Source organism: Eutrema salsugineum, unplaced genomic scaffold (genome assembly GCF_000478725.1).
Source record: "Eutrema salsugineum unplaced genomic scaffold, Eutsalg1_0 scaffold_8, whole genome shotgun sequence".
Lineage (NCBI taxonomy): Eukaryota > Viridiplantae > Streptophyta > Magnoliopsida > Brassicales > Brassicaceae > Eutrema > Eutrema salsugineum.
This window is the reverse complement of record NW_006256414.1, coordinates 12,831,559-12,841,012: the sequence shown is the minus strand read 5'-3', so window position 1 is coordinate 12,841,012 and position 9,454 is coordinate 12,831,559. Positions and strand designations below refer to the sequence as shown.

Genomic DNA, 9,454 nt, shown 5'->3' with positions numbered 1-9,454 from the left:
GCAGGAGACATTCCAATTCTAGACGAGATAGACAGACACGAAAGAGAACTTCGAAGACTTAGACGAACACAAGGAATGGCCAACGACGACCAGCCTGGAGATCCTATTAATCGAAATTTAAATATGGACCAAGAAGGGTCCGAACATGGAGAAAACGAAGAGAATGATCACATAGAAGGTGATCATGCTCGACAAGATGGAGAAGAGGATGAGGTTCTTCCAAGAAACCACCAGAACCGAGAGAGAGAAGGACGTGAAGACCTTGATCCACCCATCAATGTAGCCGATGGTGACCACCCAGCAATGCAGCCGAATGAACGCGTTCACCGCCCCATTCCGCCAGCAAATCAACACCGAAGACAAGCCAGGAACCATCGCATAGCTGACTTTGATGCAACTACTCAAAATTTTCGGAATTGATCTGCGATTCAAGTACCATTTCCAAACCGGAATGAGTTTGAAGTCAAGCCTCAAACCATCTCATTGGTGAAGCAAAACCAGTTCCATGGAGTTCCTTCTGAGCACCCAATGGACCATATCGAGCTTTTTGAAGAAATTTACAGCATGATGAGAACAAACCAAGTTCCACCTGACTATTTAAATTGTAAGTTGTTCCCTTTTTTATTAGCAGATAAAGCTCACCGTTGGTTGAAGTCTTTGCCTGCAGGATCGATTACTAATTGGGAAGAATGTAGAACTGCTTTCCTGAACCACTTCTACACTAAGTCAAGGTCGAACAATCTGAGAACGAAGATCTCAACCTTTCAACAAGGGCCAACTGAATCTTTCTATGAAGCTTGGGAACGTTTTAAGGAGTATGAACGTGATTGCCCTCATCATGGATTTCATGGATCAAGCCTGCTGAGCACATTTTATCGAGGTTTGCAACCAAAATACAAACTTTCACTTGATACAGCTAGCAATGGAGATTTTGGGCAAAAGACGATAACTCAAGGAAGAGCCCTCATCGAAAATTTGGCTCAAGCCAATAGCAATGATTGTCCTGAATATGATCGATCGATGAAGCAAGCCGGAACAGACAACAAGGAGATAACCGAGTTGAAGAACATGGTGAGCCAGCTTCTGAAGAGCAACAATCGCCCGATCCATGCCTGTGAAACCAACAATGGCGCAGAAGATGAAGGACCTAGTGATATCGATCACCTTAATCAAGCATTTCAAGAAGAAGATGTGAACTACGTAGGAGCACTGGTGCCATACCAAAATCGCTACAACAACAACTTCCGGAATGCAAATTACAACAATCTCTCTTACCGCAGTCCAAATGTGGAGAATCCTCAAGATCAGTACTACCCACCTCAGCAAAAATCCTTCCAAAACAAGTTTCAAGGTGGAAACTTTGGAGGAATAGTACCATAACAACCGCGGCAGCCATATAACTACCAAGGTACGGGTTTTAACAATCAATTTGTACAACAGCAGGGAGTCACGACGAACCAGCTAGCTTCACAAATCGGTAGACTTGAACAGTCAATCCAACAGCTCGTTATGACGAACAAAAAAGCATCTAAAGACGTGAACGTGAAAGTGGACTGCATGTACAATGATCTGTATGGTAAGTTTGAATCCTTATCTTCGCACATAAAGAAGTTAGATGTGCAGGTTGCCCAAACAGCCGACTCTATGAAGAGGCAAAGTGGAGTTCTTCTAGGAAGAGTTGAAGATAACCCTAAGAAGTTTTGCAACGCCATAACCACATTTACCCGAAGAAGAGTCCGGAACTGATGGAAAGAAAGAAGAAACCCCAATCTTTGTACCACTGTACAAGGATACCGATCCCAAGCAACCACCGTTTAAGGTACCTGAACAATCACCGTTTCAAAGGCTTACCAAAGCCGATGATCCGGGACGTTTTGTTTTCCAATGTTTCATTTCAGGAATCAAGTTTACAGACTGCTTGTGCGATTCCGGAGCCAATGTCAACATCATGTCTAAGACATTTGCCGAAAAATTGGGCATAAAAACCTTAAAGACATCGACAGTTAAGGTTATCTTTGGAGATTCATCTCAAAAAGATATTGAAGGGGCGATTCATGATCTACAAGTTCTAGTGGGAGATAAGATTGTTCCAGCAGATTTCCAAGTCCTGGAGATGGATAAAGACAAGGAGAGGCCATTCATTTTCGGGAGACCATTCCTAGCTACAGTAGGAGCAATAATCGATCACGCAAACCGGCATGCTGTTTTCCTCAATGTGGACAGAAAAAGGTACTATCCTACTATCTTAGATGAATTTCCAAGCAAAGGAAACAGGCCAAAAGAGAAAGAAAAGGAGAAGCCGAAAGCTTTTGCAAAGATCAAGATCATCATTCCACCGGACGCAACAGAAACTAGTGAGGACCAGATCCAGGAGCTGATCGAAAACACAAAAAGGGTTCTGAACAACATTAAAGTCCGAAAGAGAAGTAAAGGTAAGAAGACTTCTCTTCAAGGAGAAGAAGTAAAACCTCCACCAACCGGAGGTGATACAGGCACATCAAGTGGAGTGCCATTCAAATCAGTCTGATTCCTCATGCTTACGTCGAGCTAAACGACTTAAAACAAAAGCGCTTAATGGGAGGCAACCCATTTAGGTACTCTTTCTCTTAGTTTTCTTTTCCTTTTTAGAATTTATGCTTTCTTTTTCTTTTTAAGTTTTAGGTATTTTATAAAACAAAAACACAAAAAAAAAAATCAGAAAATTAGAAAAACCAAGAAGAAAAAGGTAGGTCTTTAGCTACTCGGCCCGGCAAAGACGAGAAGATTAGACAATAAGCCGCAGGAGGAAGACCCGTGGTCGCAGCTGACGGAACCGCGGCCAAAGGTGCATCGACCGCAGCACCGTGAATGTGACCGCGGCCGAGCACTCGACCACCGCTGTCGCGCGTCTCCTGACTGCGGCCGTTGGTCGTTGAGATGATTCCACGGATTTCTGCCGCTTCCCGGTGTTTGCCTGGTGTTGCCTGGTGTTAGCCTGGTGATTCCCGGTGTTGCCTGGTGATTCCCGGTGTTGCCTGGTGATTCCCGGTTTTGCCTGGTGATTCCCGGTATTTCCCGAAATGTTCCCGGTAAAACCCGAAAAGATCCTCCGTAAGTTTTAAACTTTCCTAATGTGCAAACAAGAAAATGTAAGTTCCCGTAAACTTAAAAAAAATTTCAGAAATTTTCCGTTTTTGCTTCAAAAACGCTTTTTAAAGAAAAGAAACAAACTTTTTGGATCAAAACTCTTTCTTCTCTTCTCTTCCAAAAGACTTAGAGATTTAGGAGAAAGAACACATTTTCAATTCTTAAGCTTTTTAAGAGATTTTTGGCTCAAACCTCACTCTTTTTCGAAGCTGATTTCAATTCTACCATCAATTCTCTCTTTCCAGCAAGGTATGAACCTCAAACTCACCATTCGTACTCGATTTTGATCTTAGGGTTTTCTTTAAAAACCCAAAATCTTGGTCTATTGATGGTGGAAATAGCTTAAGGATGATAGATTATCCATTTAGGTTATCTAAAAATCGATTTTAGCACCTAGCTTAAGAGGAATTTGAAATTTAGATTCTACATGCTTCATAAAAATCGAATTTGGAACAGCAAAATTGATGAATTTGATTTAGTCTTGTGTGATTAGTGATTAGTATTGGGTAATCTTTAGAATTCACATGGAAATTGCTCATAAAAACGGATTTTTAGAAGATTTCTATGTTGAGAACATCAAAAATCTGAATTTAGTCATGAACTACTTGATTTCTCTGATTTAATATCAATTTTGTTTGCTAATAATTTTAATTAATCTCTTTATACTAGTATTAGTATAACAGATCTTAATGTGTTAAAATTAGCACCCAAATTCACTCTTTTTCCAAGAATCATTTCATTTTGCAGAAAATGGATGAAACCAGATCCCGAAGGAGCCGTCGAACTGGTGGCAGCTCCGATGACATTCCCGACGATGCTACTCTAGGAGAGTACATGCTGAACCAAGCCAGACCGAGAAGAAGAAGCTATGTGATGAGATTGCTCCAGAACTCAAGAGAAACACAAGCACCTCCCGAGCCACCACAGATTCGATACATTGGGAGGGAGACGAACCCGAGAGTGGACTATGCAAGGCGTTTCAAGAAGCTGAACCTTCCGACTTATCCTGAGCTAGTCCGTGAGCTTTTAGAGACCGTTACACTCCACCACACGAAGAGGAGGAACCCCAGAGCATCAGAAGGCATCTTGTCATTCTCTATCCGCGGACAGCCTTATTCTCTCACCATTTCCGAGGTTTGTGAAGCTCTTAAGCTTCCATACACTGATGGCATTTATCTTGAAGATGAACTTGATCTTAACCTGTGGAGAGAGATGGGTCATGGAGCCTATGATAGTGGGAGATCTAAGTCAGCCCTTCTTAGCCACCCAGCAGTGAGAGTTGTGCACAAATTTTTAGCACACACGATCTTCTCTAGAGCCAACATGGGAGGTGTCTTGAAGACTGAGCTCATTACACTTCAGATCCCATTTATGGACGACCCACGACTTGCCTGCTTTGCCTGGATCATATCACAGAATATGGTAAAGGTGAAGCATGATTTACATGGTTGCGATGACGCTACTCCAGCTTTCGGGAGTGCTATTACAGCGATACTACAGGCTGTAGGATTCGATTTCTCACCTGACGAACCACTTCCCGATGTCTGGTATGATCTACTTTATCTCTCTCGTGATCACACTATCTCTCGTGCCGCTTCCGATCCAGACAGGTTTGGTTACAAGTATTGCACTAGCACCGAGGAGCACCGAGTCTGCTTACCTTCAGCATCTATCCCGAGATTGAGCAATGGAGGACGCCCTCGATGGACTCCGGAATCCGATGATTTTCTGCCATCCGTACCTCGTCTACCATTCACCATTGGCCAGTACATAGTGGCCAAGGCGAAGTGTGATGCAGCTGCATCCCGTGCTCATTTTCAGCCATCTATTCCGACCGGCCACACCTCATCATCCACATCATCACACACTCATTCCGATCTGGAGCGCAGAGTTGAGAGACAGGGACGACGCTTTGAGCGCGTTGTCACCTTCTTACAGGTGCAGCACCAGTTCGCAGACGACACTTTGGAGGATGAGTGATTGATCAGCACTTCACTACCATCACGGTTCTATCATCATTTTCTTTTCTTTTATCTTATTTATCTTATTTTGCTTTTATTCACCATCTTTTCACCAACTTTTTCACACTAGGGACAGTGTGATTTAAGTCTGGGGAGGATGTCTATCCGTACTAATTATTTTCCTGCCTTTGCTTTTAAATTTCAAGTACTTTTCAAATTTTAATATGTAACCTATTCGACATTAAGTATTTTTCAGGAATGTTTGAAACAAAACTATGATGATTTAGACCTGCACACTTCTACACTACGCATGATAGCTCATTTGTGGTTAGCACTAGACTAGGCGGTAGCTAGAGTACTTGCACTACGAACTCCCACCAGAGGACTTCTATTCATGGAGATTCTTTCTGACAGGATATACTAGCTCATTTTATTTGGACTTAATATTTATATCTAATTTTCTCATCATTGCTTTTAGGCAGGCATCGACATACACATCTAGGACGTCTTTTACCCTCACTTTTACCACTCTTTGTCGTCCTAGATGACCAGTTTATCTTTATCTGGTACCATACCCTAAACCCAAAACCTTTGTTTTCAATCCTCATGCATTCTCTCTTTAGTTTATATCAGCAGATATGTGCAAAAACGTCGGAGAGAAGAGGAGCGACGCAGTTTTCAGTCACTCGCAAAAGAGACTGAATGGAATTGGGAAGGAAGAGTATCAGAAACATAATAAAGCTTTACAAGACAGATATTAACTGGTAAATTCGTGCTCTCTAAGACTCTATATCTAAAGGTGTTCCCTATCTTTCTCTTAAAAAAAAAAAAAAAAAAAAAAAAAAAAAAAAAACGTGAAAAGAGAAAGGGAACAAAAAGCCTAATGAGTCTTAGATTGTCAAAATTTGTGGAGCAATGAGCAACCACTATTCGTTTAAGGAGCTATTGTTTTGAAAGATTTACAAAAATCTAAGTCTGGGGGAGTTTGGAGAGAACTTGAGGAAGAAGACCATGAATCTATGTCAAGAAGAAAGTGACTGAAAACTGTGGATACCAACAGCTTCTCTCTTGCGGTTTTGCATAATGTCCTGCATCCTCCAGATCTTCAGGTAACCCTTAAACACTTTAAGCCATACCCCCAAAATAATCCTTCTTTACACCTAGCCTAGATTGCCTTGCCTAGATTTTCTTTGATGAGAACCACCGAGATTTTTAATGAATGTTAAGAGCTAGTTGACTGGAAGTTAGATCTTAGTGCATAGATTTCTGCATGACGGATTAACGGACTAGTTATGCCTGTATTGCTAGTGAGAATTTTCTAGGCTATCCCCGATTGATGCATACTGATTGATATTGGTCTACAAGTTTGGTCTCTGAGATTTTGTTTAGTTCCTGCGTTTTCAAACCTCTCGCCGAGATTCAGCCTTTGTTTTGTTTGAGGACAAATAAAAGACTAAGTCTGGGGGAGTTGATAACACCGGATTTTGACCATTTTTATGGATCATTTTAATATCTTTTACAGGTGTTTTTACTCCATTTTCAAAGGTTATCAAAGGATTTCTATGTTTCCGGATTTTAAAAGACTTTTCAGGTAATTTGGGATAAAGAGGCACAAAATGGAACAAAAAGACTCTTTTGGATAAATGCAGACCGTCAGAACTCTCATGGAGAGACGAAGACCGTCTCACCGTCTGATCACCCTCAAAATTGGACAACTTATAGAAGAATCAACCAGCTTTCAAATGCACTTGGTTTGGAGACATTCCAACGGTTGGATCTCAAGATATTCCATTAGCCCCGGAGCCACGCGGAGTCGGCCAGCAACTCACGCGACCGCGGCCAACAAGCTATTTGCCGCGGTCAGAAGCTTCCCGACCGCGGCCAACAAGCCAATTGCCGTGGTCACAACACTCCCGACTGCGGCATTCAAGCTCCGACTTAAAGCCCACTTATCTGAAGCCCAAAGTCATTCCCAGCCTCAATTCCAGAACCCTAGAGACCATGGAGTATTGGAGACTATAAATACATGTCATTTAGGTCGTTTTTAGAGAGAGCCATTCATACTTTACAGAAACCCTTATCCTTTAGCCGTTTTTATGAGATTTTTGTAGAAGATTGTTCAAGTCCGAGTTCTTCAATAGAGAAGCTTTCTTTATCTCTTTTCTTTACTGTTTTTCATTACTTTTATCAAAACCAATGATGATGTCGAACTCAGCCATGTCTGAGTAGATCCCGAGTTGGGCTTAGGGTTCCCGAAAGGGGCTCTCATAATCGATTAAGACATCTAGGTTTATAGATCTGGGATTTCGACCTGTTCTCTGTTTATTCTTGTTCTTATTGCATGTATGCTTGATTGATCACCTAGTATCTGATCTAGATAGTTAGTGTTGCGAAAGTTTTCATTAAGTATCAGCCCTAGAATGAAACAGGCGATTTTTCCGTAGGAGTGGAAACCTACCTGCGGTGAGATCGTGAGTATTGACGAGTCTTGTGCAGCTCTTGCGTTCTCTCCCTTCCAGGGCCAGAGTGGAAACCTACTGGTCAGGGTTGCGAGAAACAGTTGGTTATGATCACGACAGTGACGTAGTCATACCGCCGTACTCTAGCTCTAGAACCCATATATTGTTATCCGTCAATCCCAATCTATCTACCTTAGTGTTAAAACCGATTATGATCCCTTAGAGTTCCCAAAAAGCTCAGCGTTTTTAGCCATAGTTTACAATTCCATCGATTTTTACTTGCTTTCTTAGACCTGCATTTCAATTTCCTTAGTTCGTTATTTACTTGCTTTATTTACCTTTCATGCGATATTTTAGTTGCCTTATTTTTGTTTAGTTCGATATTTTACTTATTTTCCATTTACATTTCATTCGATTTTCTTTACTTGCTTTTTAGGATAGATTTATTTGCTTTCTTTTGTTTTAGTTTAATTCGCAAGAAAAACAACCAACCTTTAAAACCAATTTAGTCTAGACATAAAGTTAAAAACCGTAAAAGAATACCAGGCACACAAATCTCTGTGGATTCGATCCCTAAATACTACAACTGATTAGTTGTGCACTTGCGACTTTCATTTGTTTTTGTTAAGGGTAAAGCTTGTTCCCTCACGTAGCGAGCACGCATCATATATCTTGTCAGAAAAAATCTCTATGAATAAAAGTCCTCTGGTAGGAGTTCGTGGTGCAAGTACTCTAGCTACCGCCTAGTCTAGTGCTAACCACAAATGAGCTATCATGCGTATGTAGAAGCGTGCAGGTCTAAATCATCACAGTTTTGTGTCAAACATTCCTGAAAAATATTTAACCTCGAATAGGTTACAAATTAAAATTAAAAAAGTACTTGAAATTAAAAAAAAAAGCAAAGCAAGAAAATGATTAGTACGGATAGACATCCTCCCCCAGACTTAAATCACACTGTCCCCATTGTGAAAAAGTTGGTGAGAAGATGGTGAATAAAAGCGAAAATAAAATAAGATAAAAGAAAATGATGATAGAACCTTGATGGTTGTCAAATGACAATGAAGTGCTGATCAATCACTCTTCCTCCGATGTGTCTGTTTCGAAATGGTGCTGCTCCTGTAGGAAGGTGACGACAGGCTCAAAGCATTGTCTTTGTCTCTCAACTCTGCGCTCCATATCAGAATGTGGGGGTGATGATGTCGATGATGAAGTATGGTCTGTGGAAACAGATGGCTGAAATTGAGCACGTGCTGCAGCTCCGTCGCACTTCGCCTAGGCTACTATGTATTGCCCGATAGTGAAAGGTAGACGAGGTACAGAGGGTAAAAACTCATCAGATCCCGGAGTCCATCGTGGACGTCCTCCGTTACACAATCTTGGGACTGATGCTGAAGGTAAGCAGACTCGGTGCTCTTCGGTGCCAGTGCAATACTTGTAACCAAACCTGTTTGGATCGAAAATGGCACGAGAGATTGTGTGATCGCGAGAGAGATAGAGTAGGTCATACCAGACATCAGGAAGTGGATCATCAGATGAGAAATCGAATCCTACAGCCTGTAGTATTGCTGTAATAGCGCTCCCATAAGCAATAGTAGCGTTCTCACAACCATGTAAATCATGCTTCACCTTCACCATGTTCTGTGCTATGATCCAGGCAAAACAGGCAAGTCGAGGGTCGTCCATAAATGGCATTTGGATCTCCCGCTATCATAGACGCCATGACCCATCTCTCTCCATAAGTCAAAATCAGGTTCTTCTTCGAAGTGAATGCCATCAGTGTATGGAAGCTTAAGAGCTTCACAAAGTGCAGAAATGGTGAGTGAGTAGGTCTGTCCGCGGATAGAGAATGATAGAATACCGTCAGATGCTCTGGGGCTCCTCCTCTTTGTGTGCTGGAGGGTGACGGTT

The 9,454-nt window shown here is 41.7% G+C and overlaps 1 non-coding gene across 1 annotated transcript; it reads right to left on the bottom strand.

Moving 5' to 3' along the window:
- Positions 1 to 738: 738 nt before the first annotated feature.
- On the bottom strand, positions 739 to 845 carry LOC112082711. The gene has a single exon (XR_002897330.1). It is a non-coding gene; the product is annotated as a small nucleolar RNA R71 (small nucleolar RNA).
- Between the last annotated feature and the right edge of the window lie 8,609 nt (positions 846 to 9,454).